The sequence below is a fragment of the Achroia grisella genome, unplaced genomic scaffold, assembly GCF_030625045.1.
Source record: "Achroia grisella isolate CSIRO2021 unplaced genomic scaffold, CSIRO_AGI_Agris_v1 utg874, whole genome shotgun sequence".
NCBI lineage: Eukaryota > Metazoa > Arthropoda > Insecta > Lepidoptera > Pyralidae > Achroia > Achroia grisella.
In genome coordinates this window covers 417,344-428,992 of record NW_026713051.1, presented here as the reverse complement: position 1 = coordinate 428,992, position 11,649 = coordinate 417,344, and positions in this window count along the sequence as shown.

Below are 11,649 nucleotides of genomic sequence, written 5' to 3'. Positions count from 1 at the left end.
TTTGTTCCCTGAACAATGTTCCACGCTGAGCTTCGACCTTTTTGTATTGCTACAGATCACACATAATAACACAATTTTATAAATCTTATGTTATATTATGTATTTTATATTCTTATGAACATGTTATGTGTGTGACTAGTAACAAACAAATAAACGATATATCTATCTTATTCAAGAACCTTAGCTACAGCAACGCGTGGCCGGGTCTGTATAATATATACTATTTATCCATTGTCTAGTACTCATAAAAGGTGGGGATTAGATGACGCTGTGTTAATTGTGCAGAGTTATATATTTATTTAGTATCAAGTATTTTCATTTGGTATTTAATGCTATTTTAACATTCACATGAAGTGACTCCATTGTTATTGACATCTTGTAGTTTCCTGCGCTGTTATCTTCGGTCTTGATCTCTAGAGAAGTTGACTAATTAATAAAGATTTTCATATATATATTTATGAACTAAAAGTATATAAAAACGCTATTAATATATGTTATATATTTAATATATATGGTATGCCAATGAAATTAACGCAGCATTAGTGTGTCAATATGAGGTACTTTAGTAGTTACTTTTTTTTAATTTATAATAATATCTGCCGTTTCCTTTTTGGCCACATACTTTTGGCCTATTTTTTTTTATTTTTAATAATCCTGTACATGTATATTCCGTTGTATTTTTTTTTAATTAGTAGGTACTGGTTTATTATCAATGGATGATTATGGAATGGTGCGCCCGCCTGCGCCTGGTATACGCTGGAGGGGCACCAGTGGAGGATGATAGGATGAATAATAGATCAGTTAGCCCAACATGAGAAATTCACCAGGAATTTATCACGATGGTTTCCAGGGGGAACCACGTGGAAATCAAGCTGACATGGTACGTTGCTAGCAATGGTATCATTAGTCCACATTACTAACAATATCATCCCCCAGGTATTTACTTGTAGGTAGGTCAACAAAGAATAAACAAAAAATCTGTTGTACAAAAGTCTATTTTAATCAATCCTTTCTCGTACAAACCCTTGGGTAACGTAAATTATACAAATATTACGTAACTTATCTACATATATATACATATATATACATATAAATAACATTGGAATAGTCTGTTTGTAATATTAAAATAACCGATTTTGACGAGACTTTTGTTTACAGGTAGCTGATGTACTAAGGAGTAACTTAGGCTACTTTAAAAAAAATAAAGTTAAATTCCACGCGGACGAAGTCGCGGGTACAGCTAGTATCATATAAACAATAACCGACATTATAACCCAAAGGAGGTATAACTCGGCGTCAGCTGCTACACCGTGTGTACGTACCGCAGTACGTTGATATCCGGCCGCGACTGTACGTGACGTCACACATCACGAGTACAACTCCCAGCTAAGAGTTTTACAAGAATACCTACTGGCTCGTAAATACTAAACGTTCAAGTATCTCAGGCAGATACTTGAACGTTTAGTAACGTCTTAAACTTAAGCCATAATCATCACCATTATTATATAGTATAAAACAAAGTCGCTGTCGCTGTCTGTCCCTATGTATGCTTAAATCTTTAAACTACGCAACGGATTTTGAAGCGGTTATTTTAATAGATAGAGTGATTCAAGAGAAAGGTTTATATATATAATACATGTACACCCGTGTGAAGCGGGGCGAGTAGCTAGTTATTAATAAACATAGTATAAAATAAAGTCGCTGTAGCTCTCTGTTCGTATGTATGCTTAAATCTTTAAAACTTTGATTGATTTTGAAGCCTTTTTTTAATACATAGAGTGATTCGAGAGGAAGGTTTATATATATAATACATGTACACCCGTGGAAAGCCGGGGTGGGTAGCTAGTAGTATTATAAATGTGAAAATAGGGATGTTTGTTACACTTTCACGTAAAAACTACTGAACCGATCATCATGAAATTTTGTACACATAATTTTGCAGCTATTTGAATAAACATAGGATACTTTTTACTTAAAAACACAAATATTTTTGATTCACTGCGAGCGAAGTTGCGCGAAAGCCAATAAAATTATAAATGGGAAAGTTTGTAAGTATGGATGTTTGTTACTCTTTCACGCAAAAACTACTGAACGTATTTTCATGAAACTTTATAGTATATATCGTATGCATAGGCTATATTTTTATTGAAATTTAACGCGGGTTTAATCTATATATGTATATGGATTTCACTAGAATTACAGATTACATTCAACTATTTCTTATATATATATAGATCTGTATGATTCTGACTTTCATAACTCGATGAATAAGTGAGTACTTATATTTCAGCTTAATCTATGAGGTATATTTTATGGTTTTACTTAAGCTGTGATAGTAGCAGCTTTTTAACATATAACAACGACCTGGATGGTCCAGTGGTTTAGCACATCGCCTTACTTCGATGGTCGCGGGTTCGATTCACGCACGGCACAAACATTTGTATTCCTGAGTATAATTGTTTATATCGGTCTGGGTATTTTCTATATATAATATGAATGTATTTACGAAAAGAAATGTATCTATGTATTTGTATTATTATCTAGTACCCATAACACAAGCTTTAGCTAGCTTAACTTGGGTCTAGATGGCGCTGTGTGAATTGTCCTGAGATATTATTATTGTTCTCTTTTCCACAGCTTAAGCTGGTGATTAGTACCGACGACGGGACCTGCCAAGTCTCTCGTTACTTTATTTTGCTGGATTGTTTATTCTGTGGCATTAAGGAAGCGACGGACTATTGCACATGTATTATTATTATTATTAAGTTAATAACATATATTACCGGTAGACGCAGCGTGGCAAGGCCTCCAGCAAGGTGGACCGACGATCTGGTCAAGATCGCTGGAAGGCATTGATGAGAGCAGCGCAGGACCGATCGTCGTGGAGATCTTTGGGGGAGGCCTATGTCCAGCAGTGGACGTCTTCCGGGCTGCGATGATGATGATTGTTCGGGTTGTACCGAAACTATAAAGATTCTGATAGGTAAAACTGATAAATGATACTGATAGAAACTTGATTAAAACTGTATATTGAAACTTAAAATATAACTGATTAATTATTGTAATGAGTACGCGCGGCGTCCTTGATGACCGAATGCGAACTGATTTTAATGAAATGTGAAATGTAAAATAAAATGTTAATGTTGCGAAATAATGTACGATGCTAGCTCGTACAATGATGATGATGATGAATAACATATATATCAATAACATATACAATTCGTTAACGATATTAATGTTTTTGTAGAAAAATTTTAAATACATAGCACTGACAATATTATCTGATTACACTAATTATGAGTGCGTAGCGATTTCTATGATTATCGCATGCCTCTTACTTGTTACACTGTAATTATTTATATAAAAAAAAACATCTATTAAAAAGAGCAATACACAAGTTTCTTGCTCATTCTTCTTGTGATGAATCTGCATTCCGAATGAGTGGTAGAATCAAAATATGACTATTCAAAAGTGCTTGTAATGAGTTTATTTGAATAAAGATTATTTCTATTTCTATTTCTATCCGCTCATACGTCTGATATTCAGTTATCCGCATATTTCAATGATGTATCGACGTTCCCAAAAAGTCACAGCAACAGCAACGGTATATAAAATCGTGAGTGTTGTCCAGAAGTCTGCGTCTATTAATAAAAGGATCTAAACAAGGAACTTTCAAACAAAGAGTAATAGTTCGGGTGAACAATATTGCAAATAGATCCTTGGCTCCGGTCCCGCGAGTACCCGTTCCACAACTGTAATCCATACTACGATATCTCTTACAATATATTCATTAAAGAATAGAATAGAATTGAATAGAAAATCATTTATTCAAATAAACTTACATTGAAGCACTTTTGAATAGTCATCACATTTTTTTTAATCTACCGCTCATTCGGAATGCTGTCTCATCACAAGAAGAAGAAGCGAGAAACTTGCGTGTTGCTCTTTTAAATAATTTATTCTTACTTACAATTTCAGTTTAAGTGTGTGAATACAAACTACCGATTAGCACTAATTCAATGAAATAATAAAATAAAAAAACATTCAATACACAACAACTGGTTAAACAATTAATAAGAGGAAATAAGTCATAGTGATTAGAGCAGACCAGTCCACACAAGCAGCACCCGTTCACGAGTATAACGGATGAGCCAGCCATCACTGCGCTCGACCATATTTTAGGGAGCCCAATGACCCGGCCCACCACGCCGCCACAAGTCTGGACATTTTAGTGAGCATGACTACTCAAAACACCAGACCACGTCAAAGCTATTCACAATTGCCATCTGATGGATCTCAGGACAAATCACACATCTAGACCCAAGTTAGGCTTGTTAGCTTAGAGCTTTGTTAGCGTAAGTTAAGCTTGTGTTATGTACGTATGTATTTACGTATACACATAACTTATGTATATAGGGGGGAAGGTGATTGTTAGTAATGTGGCATGACCCTATTGCTATCAATGTACCATGTCAGGTTGACCTCCACGCGGTTCCCCCTGGAAACCATCGTGATAAATTCCTGGTGAATTTGTCACGATGGGCTAACTGATCTGACCTCATGTTCATCTTATCATGCTCCACTGGTGCCCCACCAGCGTAAACCGTTAGCGCAGGCGGGTGCATCATTCCATTATCATCCACAAAAAAAAAAAAAAACTTATGTATATAGGAGGGAAGGGTGTTGTTAGTAATGTGGACTCATAACACCATTACTAGCAACGTACCATGTCAGGTTGACCTCCACGCGGTTCCCCCTGGAAACCATCGTGAAAAATTCCTGGTGAATTTGTCACGATAGGCTAACTGACCTGACCTCATGCTCATCTTATCATCCTCCACTGGTGCCCCGCCAGCGTAAACCGTTAGCGCAGGCGGAAGCACCAATCCATTACCATCCCTTAAAAAAAAACTTATGCGTATATTTAAATACATACGTACAAACAGCCATACTCAAGGGAAATGGGGATGTTAAATATCCTACGATTTATATATTGATAAATAAAAATAATAATAGTTTATAATACCAATATAGCTGTATAGGATGTTCCTTAGTGTGCATAAATAAAAAGTTAAAAATATTTTGGCGACAAAATGAAAATTCTACATTTAAAAAAATAGAGATTTCAGAGGACAGGAGATAAATACATAGTTAATATATTGTTATATTATTTAATTTTCATGGTTATTAAAGAAGATGCCTTAATAAACAGAGATTGTTAGTAATGTGGACTCATGACCCTATTACTAGCAATGTACCATGTCAGGTTGACCTCCACGCGGTTCCCCCTGGAAACCATCGTGAAAAATTCCTGGTGAATTTGTCACGATGGTCTAACTGATCTGACCTCATGCTCACCTTATCATCCTCCACTGGTGCCCCGCCAGCGAAGACCATTAGCGCAGGCAGGATCCATTCCATTATCATCCATAAAAAAAACCATTCTGAATGAATGAATGAATGAATACAAATATTTGTGCCATGCGAGGAATTGAATCCGCGATCATCGGAAATAAGTCGATGTGCTGAAGCACCGAGGCCGTGTATCCACTATCCACTATTTCGTATGCATCCAATGCCTTCCAGCGATCTTGACCAGATCGTCGGTCCACCTTGCTGGAGGCCTTCCCACGCTGCGTCTTCCTGTCCGCGGTCGCCACTCGAGGACTTTACCGCCCCAACGGCCATCTGTCCTACGAGCTATGTGCTCTGCCCATTGACACTTCAGTTTTGCAATTCTTCGGGCTATGTCGGTCAGTCTGGTTCTTCTGCGGATCTCCTCAATTATTATGCCCATTCACAATTTGTCAACAATTTATAATTATTAATAAAACGACTACTTATAACCTAAAAAAGTTGAAAATCTTACTGTGACATATTAAGTGCCCGTTAAATTAATCTAATTACAAATACTAGTACGACCGAGAAACCTAAAACCGTCGTTTAAACTTAACTTTAAAAAGTTTATACAATTTATAGGTAATACTGTATTTCGTATAACCCGCCAATGAGAAAATGCTGCTCCGTTAATATCAGGCATTCGAAGCGAGTGGCCTATTAAACTCGGCGGGTTTTGTAAAGCAAGTCCTATTATGATCTAAGGCGATGTTTTTAGGTGTGTTGTTTAATGAGTTTCCACGCTTCTCTTGATAGGTAACTTTTTAGTATATTAAGGAGGGTCAGGCTTTTAACGACTGTTGAATGTCTATACGTTAATCTGTTCTTTCATATCTTCTAAACTACCTGTGGGATATTGATAGTGAAGAGTATCTTGGAATGCTTCTTAACTTACTGTGTGTTATAGAACACGTGGTTGTGTTATTATGATAGTATCATTATATCATCAAAACTCGCTAATTGAATACTTAGTAATAGTGTCATATTATAACCTTAGTAACAACGAAATCAAAATAGGGTCGACACGAAAGTTAGCTCTGTTCAATAAAAAAAACGTTACTAATGTCTATCCAGAGAGCTAAAAATAACCGAAAATCGGTACTATATTTATATTTTTTTTTTATACTTACTTGGTATGTTTTATCTAAATCTGTACAGCATACCGAATGACCTTACAGTTGTAAGAGTTACGAGCCTGCGTAGATTTGAAGTCTGTAAATACAGTGTCCATACACAGATGACCTAAGTAAGAACTACGATTTCCCAAAAACTTCCACAGGAATAAGTATATATAGTATAGTATAGTTTATCGGTGTAATTAAAAGGAACATTTAGCCGGTATGTATCGAATGGGAATCAATAACAGCACCAGGATTCCACCTTCAGTGTGTAGTAAGCAAATTCCATAACGTTGCGTCCCTCTCTTGACCTGTTCCATTCCTATGTCTGCATAATGGATAAACTCATATACATATGTAAATAAGTACCTACTGCCACAGCCATACTATAGGGGCCGATATATAGTTTAAAGGTATACCTATATATCGGCTTGACAATACTAGCCTCCCTCATACCAGGATATTTTACTTTCTCTGGACGAGAGACCCCTTAGGCGCGTTACGAACGCCCGAAAGGTGGTCCCCACCCACCTCGCTGGCCACCCCCTGCCGCCTCGCATAGTACTTCGATACACCATACAGAACGAACTAACTCAGCTTGCCTCTATAAACTCACATGGGTACGTATGTATACTCATTTAAATACGCAATTTACAAGGCAGGTAGCTACAGTGAACAGCGACAGAGCTCACACTAAATTAATTTGAGGTATAATTTTATTTGGAACTGATTGGTAGGAAAGTCACAGACAATTTAGAAGTTTCTGACTTAATTTGTGTTATAAATAATAAATATTATTATTTATAACACAAATTAAGTCAGAAACTTTTATCTTTTACCTATATATTGTAACCTATATAGGTTTGCATACACAATATATAGGTTTTAAAATAAATAGTGTAATATGATTATAAGAATAACACCAAATGTTACATATTTTTATAATTTTAAAATCAACATTGAACTATTCTATAGTTAAATATTTGGCAGTTCAATGTTAATTTTTCTAAATACATAATTTAAAAAGGACAACATAAAAAATCTTCCATTAAAACGTGAAACATGTACTTAATAAACATATTTACTTATAAAATAAACTATAATTTAATATATAACACACCGCTACGGTATCTTTGTTAACAGAAATAATAAAAGTTGCTGACCTAAAAAAGAATATAGGTGCTTATATAGAATCTACTTTCTTCCAGAGGGCTGCCTTCGGCTGGACAGTAGGTGTGGTGTAGACATATATACATGTAGGCACACACCCTTACCTGTTAACCCTTTCTTTCGGTACACTAGCGCCATCTCTCAGCACTCTGCCGATTTTACGAACATAAGAGGAACGCCAGTTGGAAAGCAGTCGAACAAAGTTTAGTATAAAATCGCAAGTTACCGACGTCCGAGAGGAGAAATTGGCAATAGCGACTGGAAAGATGTAGTGAATGAGTTATATATTGAAGGGAATGGATTAATATTAGGGGTTGTGCAGACGAGAAAATTTGGTAGAGATTTTTTCTTCCAAACACAACCTTCAATTTATTCTCCCATGACATAATTGATTAAAATATCCCTCGTCTATGCAAACATAAAATGAGTAAAGGACAAAATTTACCTGTTAGTCGCTCAGTTGTATAAAAGAAAATGTCGATTACTTGTTGTCTCAATAAAATTATAATGTCGAAACTGTAATTTATAAATGGCGCGTCCACGCACTCAGTCATTTATTTATATGTATAAAATGTTATTTCATATGATTTTCGAATTTATATTTTCTGCTAATTAATAGACACATGTAATTGTTGTTTTTATATTTTGATCTGTGGTACGACATCACTGAACATTTATAATGATTGTGACATACTTACTTATAAACAAACGTCTACAATATATATATATATACTTATAGCAATCCTATTAGGGGGAAGATGTTTGTGCCTAATGTGGACTCATGCCCCCATCACTAACAATGTACCACGTCAGGTTGACCTCCACGCGGTTCCTCTTGGAGACCATCGTGATAAATTTCTGGTGAATTTGTCACGATGGGCTAACTGACCTGACCTCATATTGATCTTATCATCCTCCACTGGTGCCCCGCCAGCGTAAACCGTTAGCGCGGGCAATGCACAATTCCATTATCATCCATAAAATAGCATTCCTGGAAATATAACTAAGTATATTAGTTATAGGTACTATCTTCAGTCACAATCCTAGGAGCTATATTAAGCTTTGAATATAATAGAATAGAATTTTGAATAGTCATTACATTTTTTTTATCTACCGCTCTTTCGGAAAGTTGTCTCATCACAAGAAGAACGAGCAGGAAACTTGCGTGTTGCTCTTTTAAATAATTTTATTCTTACTTTACATTTTTAAGTTTAAGTGTGTGAATACAAACCACCAATTAAATTAAATAATCAAATAGAAAAAAAATATATATATAACCAACTGGTTAAACAATTAATAAGAGGAAATCAGTCATAGTGATTACAGCAGACCAGTCTCTACAAGCAGCACCCGTTCACGAGTACGACGGATGACCCAGCCATCACTACGCTCGATCATATTTTAGGGAGCCCAATGACCCGGCCCACCACGCCGCCACAAGTCCGGACATTTTAGTGAGCATGACTACTCATCCCACTGGACCACGTCATAGCGACTTACTTTGATATATGTACCACATAGAAATATGCATATATATTCCTATGTCTGAGAATTGACTATAAGCAAATCGATTTCCAACCTAGATAAAAATCAAAACCGTTTCGTAGAATTCGCCTTTGTGCCGAATGATCTTGAACCACAATTCCAATTTCGTCTCTGGTTTCACGAACAGAATGCTATAGATTATATTAAAATAGTCTATTGGTATAAATTCCATATCAATTAATTAATATAACTTGTAGTTGTAATTATACACACGTGTCTGGTTGTAGTCGTTTATGTGAATACCTATATACAGATTGCGAAAGTTACTTTCTGTAACCAGAATAATTAGTTGAAAAACGAGTACCATTGTCAAATTAGATGCTCGTTCAGAGTTCGACCGAGCTGAGCATTTATTTAAATAAACTCGTATTTACATAATATATATACTTACAGTATGTATCTAGACGAAATAATGTGGGAATTTTTCAATAGAAATATAAATAATCTTTATTCAAATGAACTCATTACAAGCACTTTTGAATAGTCATATTTTGATTCTACCATTCATTCGGAATGCAGATTCATCACAAGAAGAATGAGCAAGAAACTTGGGTGTTGCTCTTTTGAATAGATGTTTTTTTTTTAAAATAACTACAATATAGTAAGCATACAATATTATAGCTTGCGATAATCAACATAGAAATCGCTACGCACTCATTATTAGTATAATCAGATAATATTGTCAGTGCTATAGATTTAAAGTTTTTCCATAAAAACATTATTATCGTTAACGAATCCTTCAATTTTATAGTAAGTTTTGTGCAAAGGAAGGAAGTTTTATATGACATTAATTCTTTTTCTGGCAGATTTATAACAGACACTGGTATTTTGTTGTAAAACCTTACGCAATTGCCATAAGACGAATTATTAACTTTAGTTAACCGATTTTTAAGTAAAATCAGTTTATTATCTAATAAATTTGAAAGTACAGTAGTAATGCAGATTACTCTTCACATGCACTCAAAAACACTAAGTGTAATCATCAGGTTTGGTGAAGAAATAAAACAACAATCGAGAGAAGAAAGATTTAATAAATAGATATAATAATTTTAATCTAAAACAGAGTATCAGAACTAGAAGGTCAATTTAAAGAAAATTGTTAGAATCACAAATTGACTACACTGAAATGTATGCTGACGAGAGAAAATGCATCATCCATTTATTTATACAGAATATTTCTATTAATTCACTATTAAATGAAACGGGTATTTGCACAACGCGGTACTGCAGCATGCTTGTTGGTTGCGTACTTTCTTTAATAAAGAACAAATCGAAACGCATCCAACTAACATTCTGTTATTGGGACTAAGTATATTCGTTTATGTAAACCGCGCAAGTGTCAATATGAACCCCGTAATACAGAGGTTGGCCTCAAGCGTTCAAAGATTGTTGATTTCTCATTAAATTTATTCGACACCTATTCAAGGTACAATTCTCAAAGAGCAGGGTGCTATTAAGAGCAAATTTGAACCGTGTCTAAATGTAAATACGGGACAAACTTACGAAAAGTAAGAACGTGTAACACCGAGAGAGATGATCGAATTAAGCGAATTGATATGTAACACACAACAATTTCTGTGACTATACACGTATGAATTACAGGTACACCTACCAGAGTGGGTAGTACAACAGTTAACTCACTCCGTACTCCACGACTTAGGTACTACCATTCTTGTACATTTTGGTCCTTGAAATTAATTCGAGAGCTGAGTGCACTGGCGCTTTCATAATTTCAGCGAGGTTGCACTCCTCACTTGATATCCACTGCTCCACATTAACTTTAGCATATCTTACCATCATTACCGTGCCCTTGTAATATATCTAATCATTTCTCGACAAACAATTTACACACAATACGTCAAATAGAGAATACAGAGTGCAAAGCTGCGAAGTTGTGATAGTGCAGTGCTAAATTATCGTAGATGCGGCGCCCCATCATGGGGCTAACGGCCCTAACAGTAATTAGTGTTTATACGAAGGAACCTAACTAACACGAACTTTGTAATTCTATAGGCGAATGTACTCGTATGTATATGTTATCATCATAACCATCTCGCACCTGACATTCAGACATAGGTGTAACGTTAAGCGGTGTTAGATACAGGTGCCGCCGGGGGGGGCCGCCGCATACGTCCCGAATCAATAGCACCCTGGGTTTTACAGATTATATATACTCTAAGATACCGTACAATTTTACGTACATATCAAATAATATATATGCTTTACAAACTATTAGTTGATAAAAGTAAGATATTTATTATCTAACAATCCTTTAATCCCATAGGACATTTTATGCACCATAGATTATATCAGTGACAATTAATGAGTCAGTGATTATAAACGAGGAAGTAGGCTTCTTAAGCATAAGTGGGAAAGAGCGGAAACGAAGCTACTTAGATGTAAGACGAGAGACGTAAAT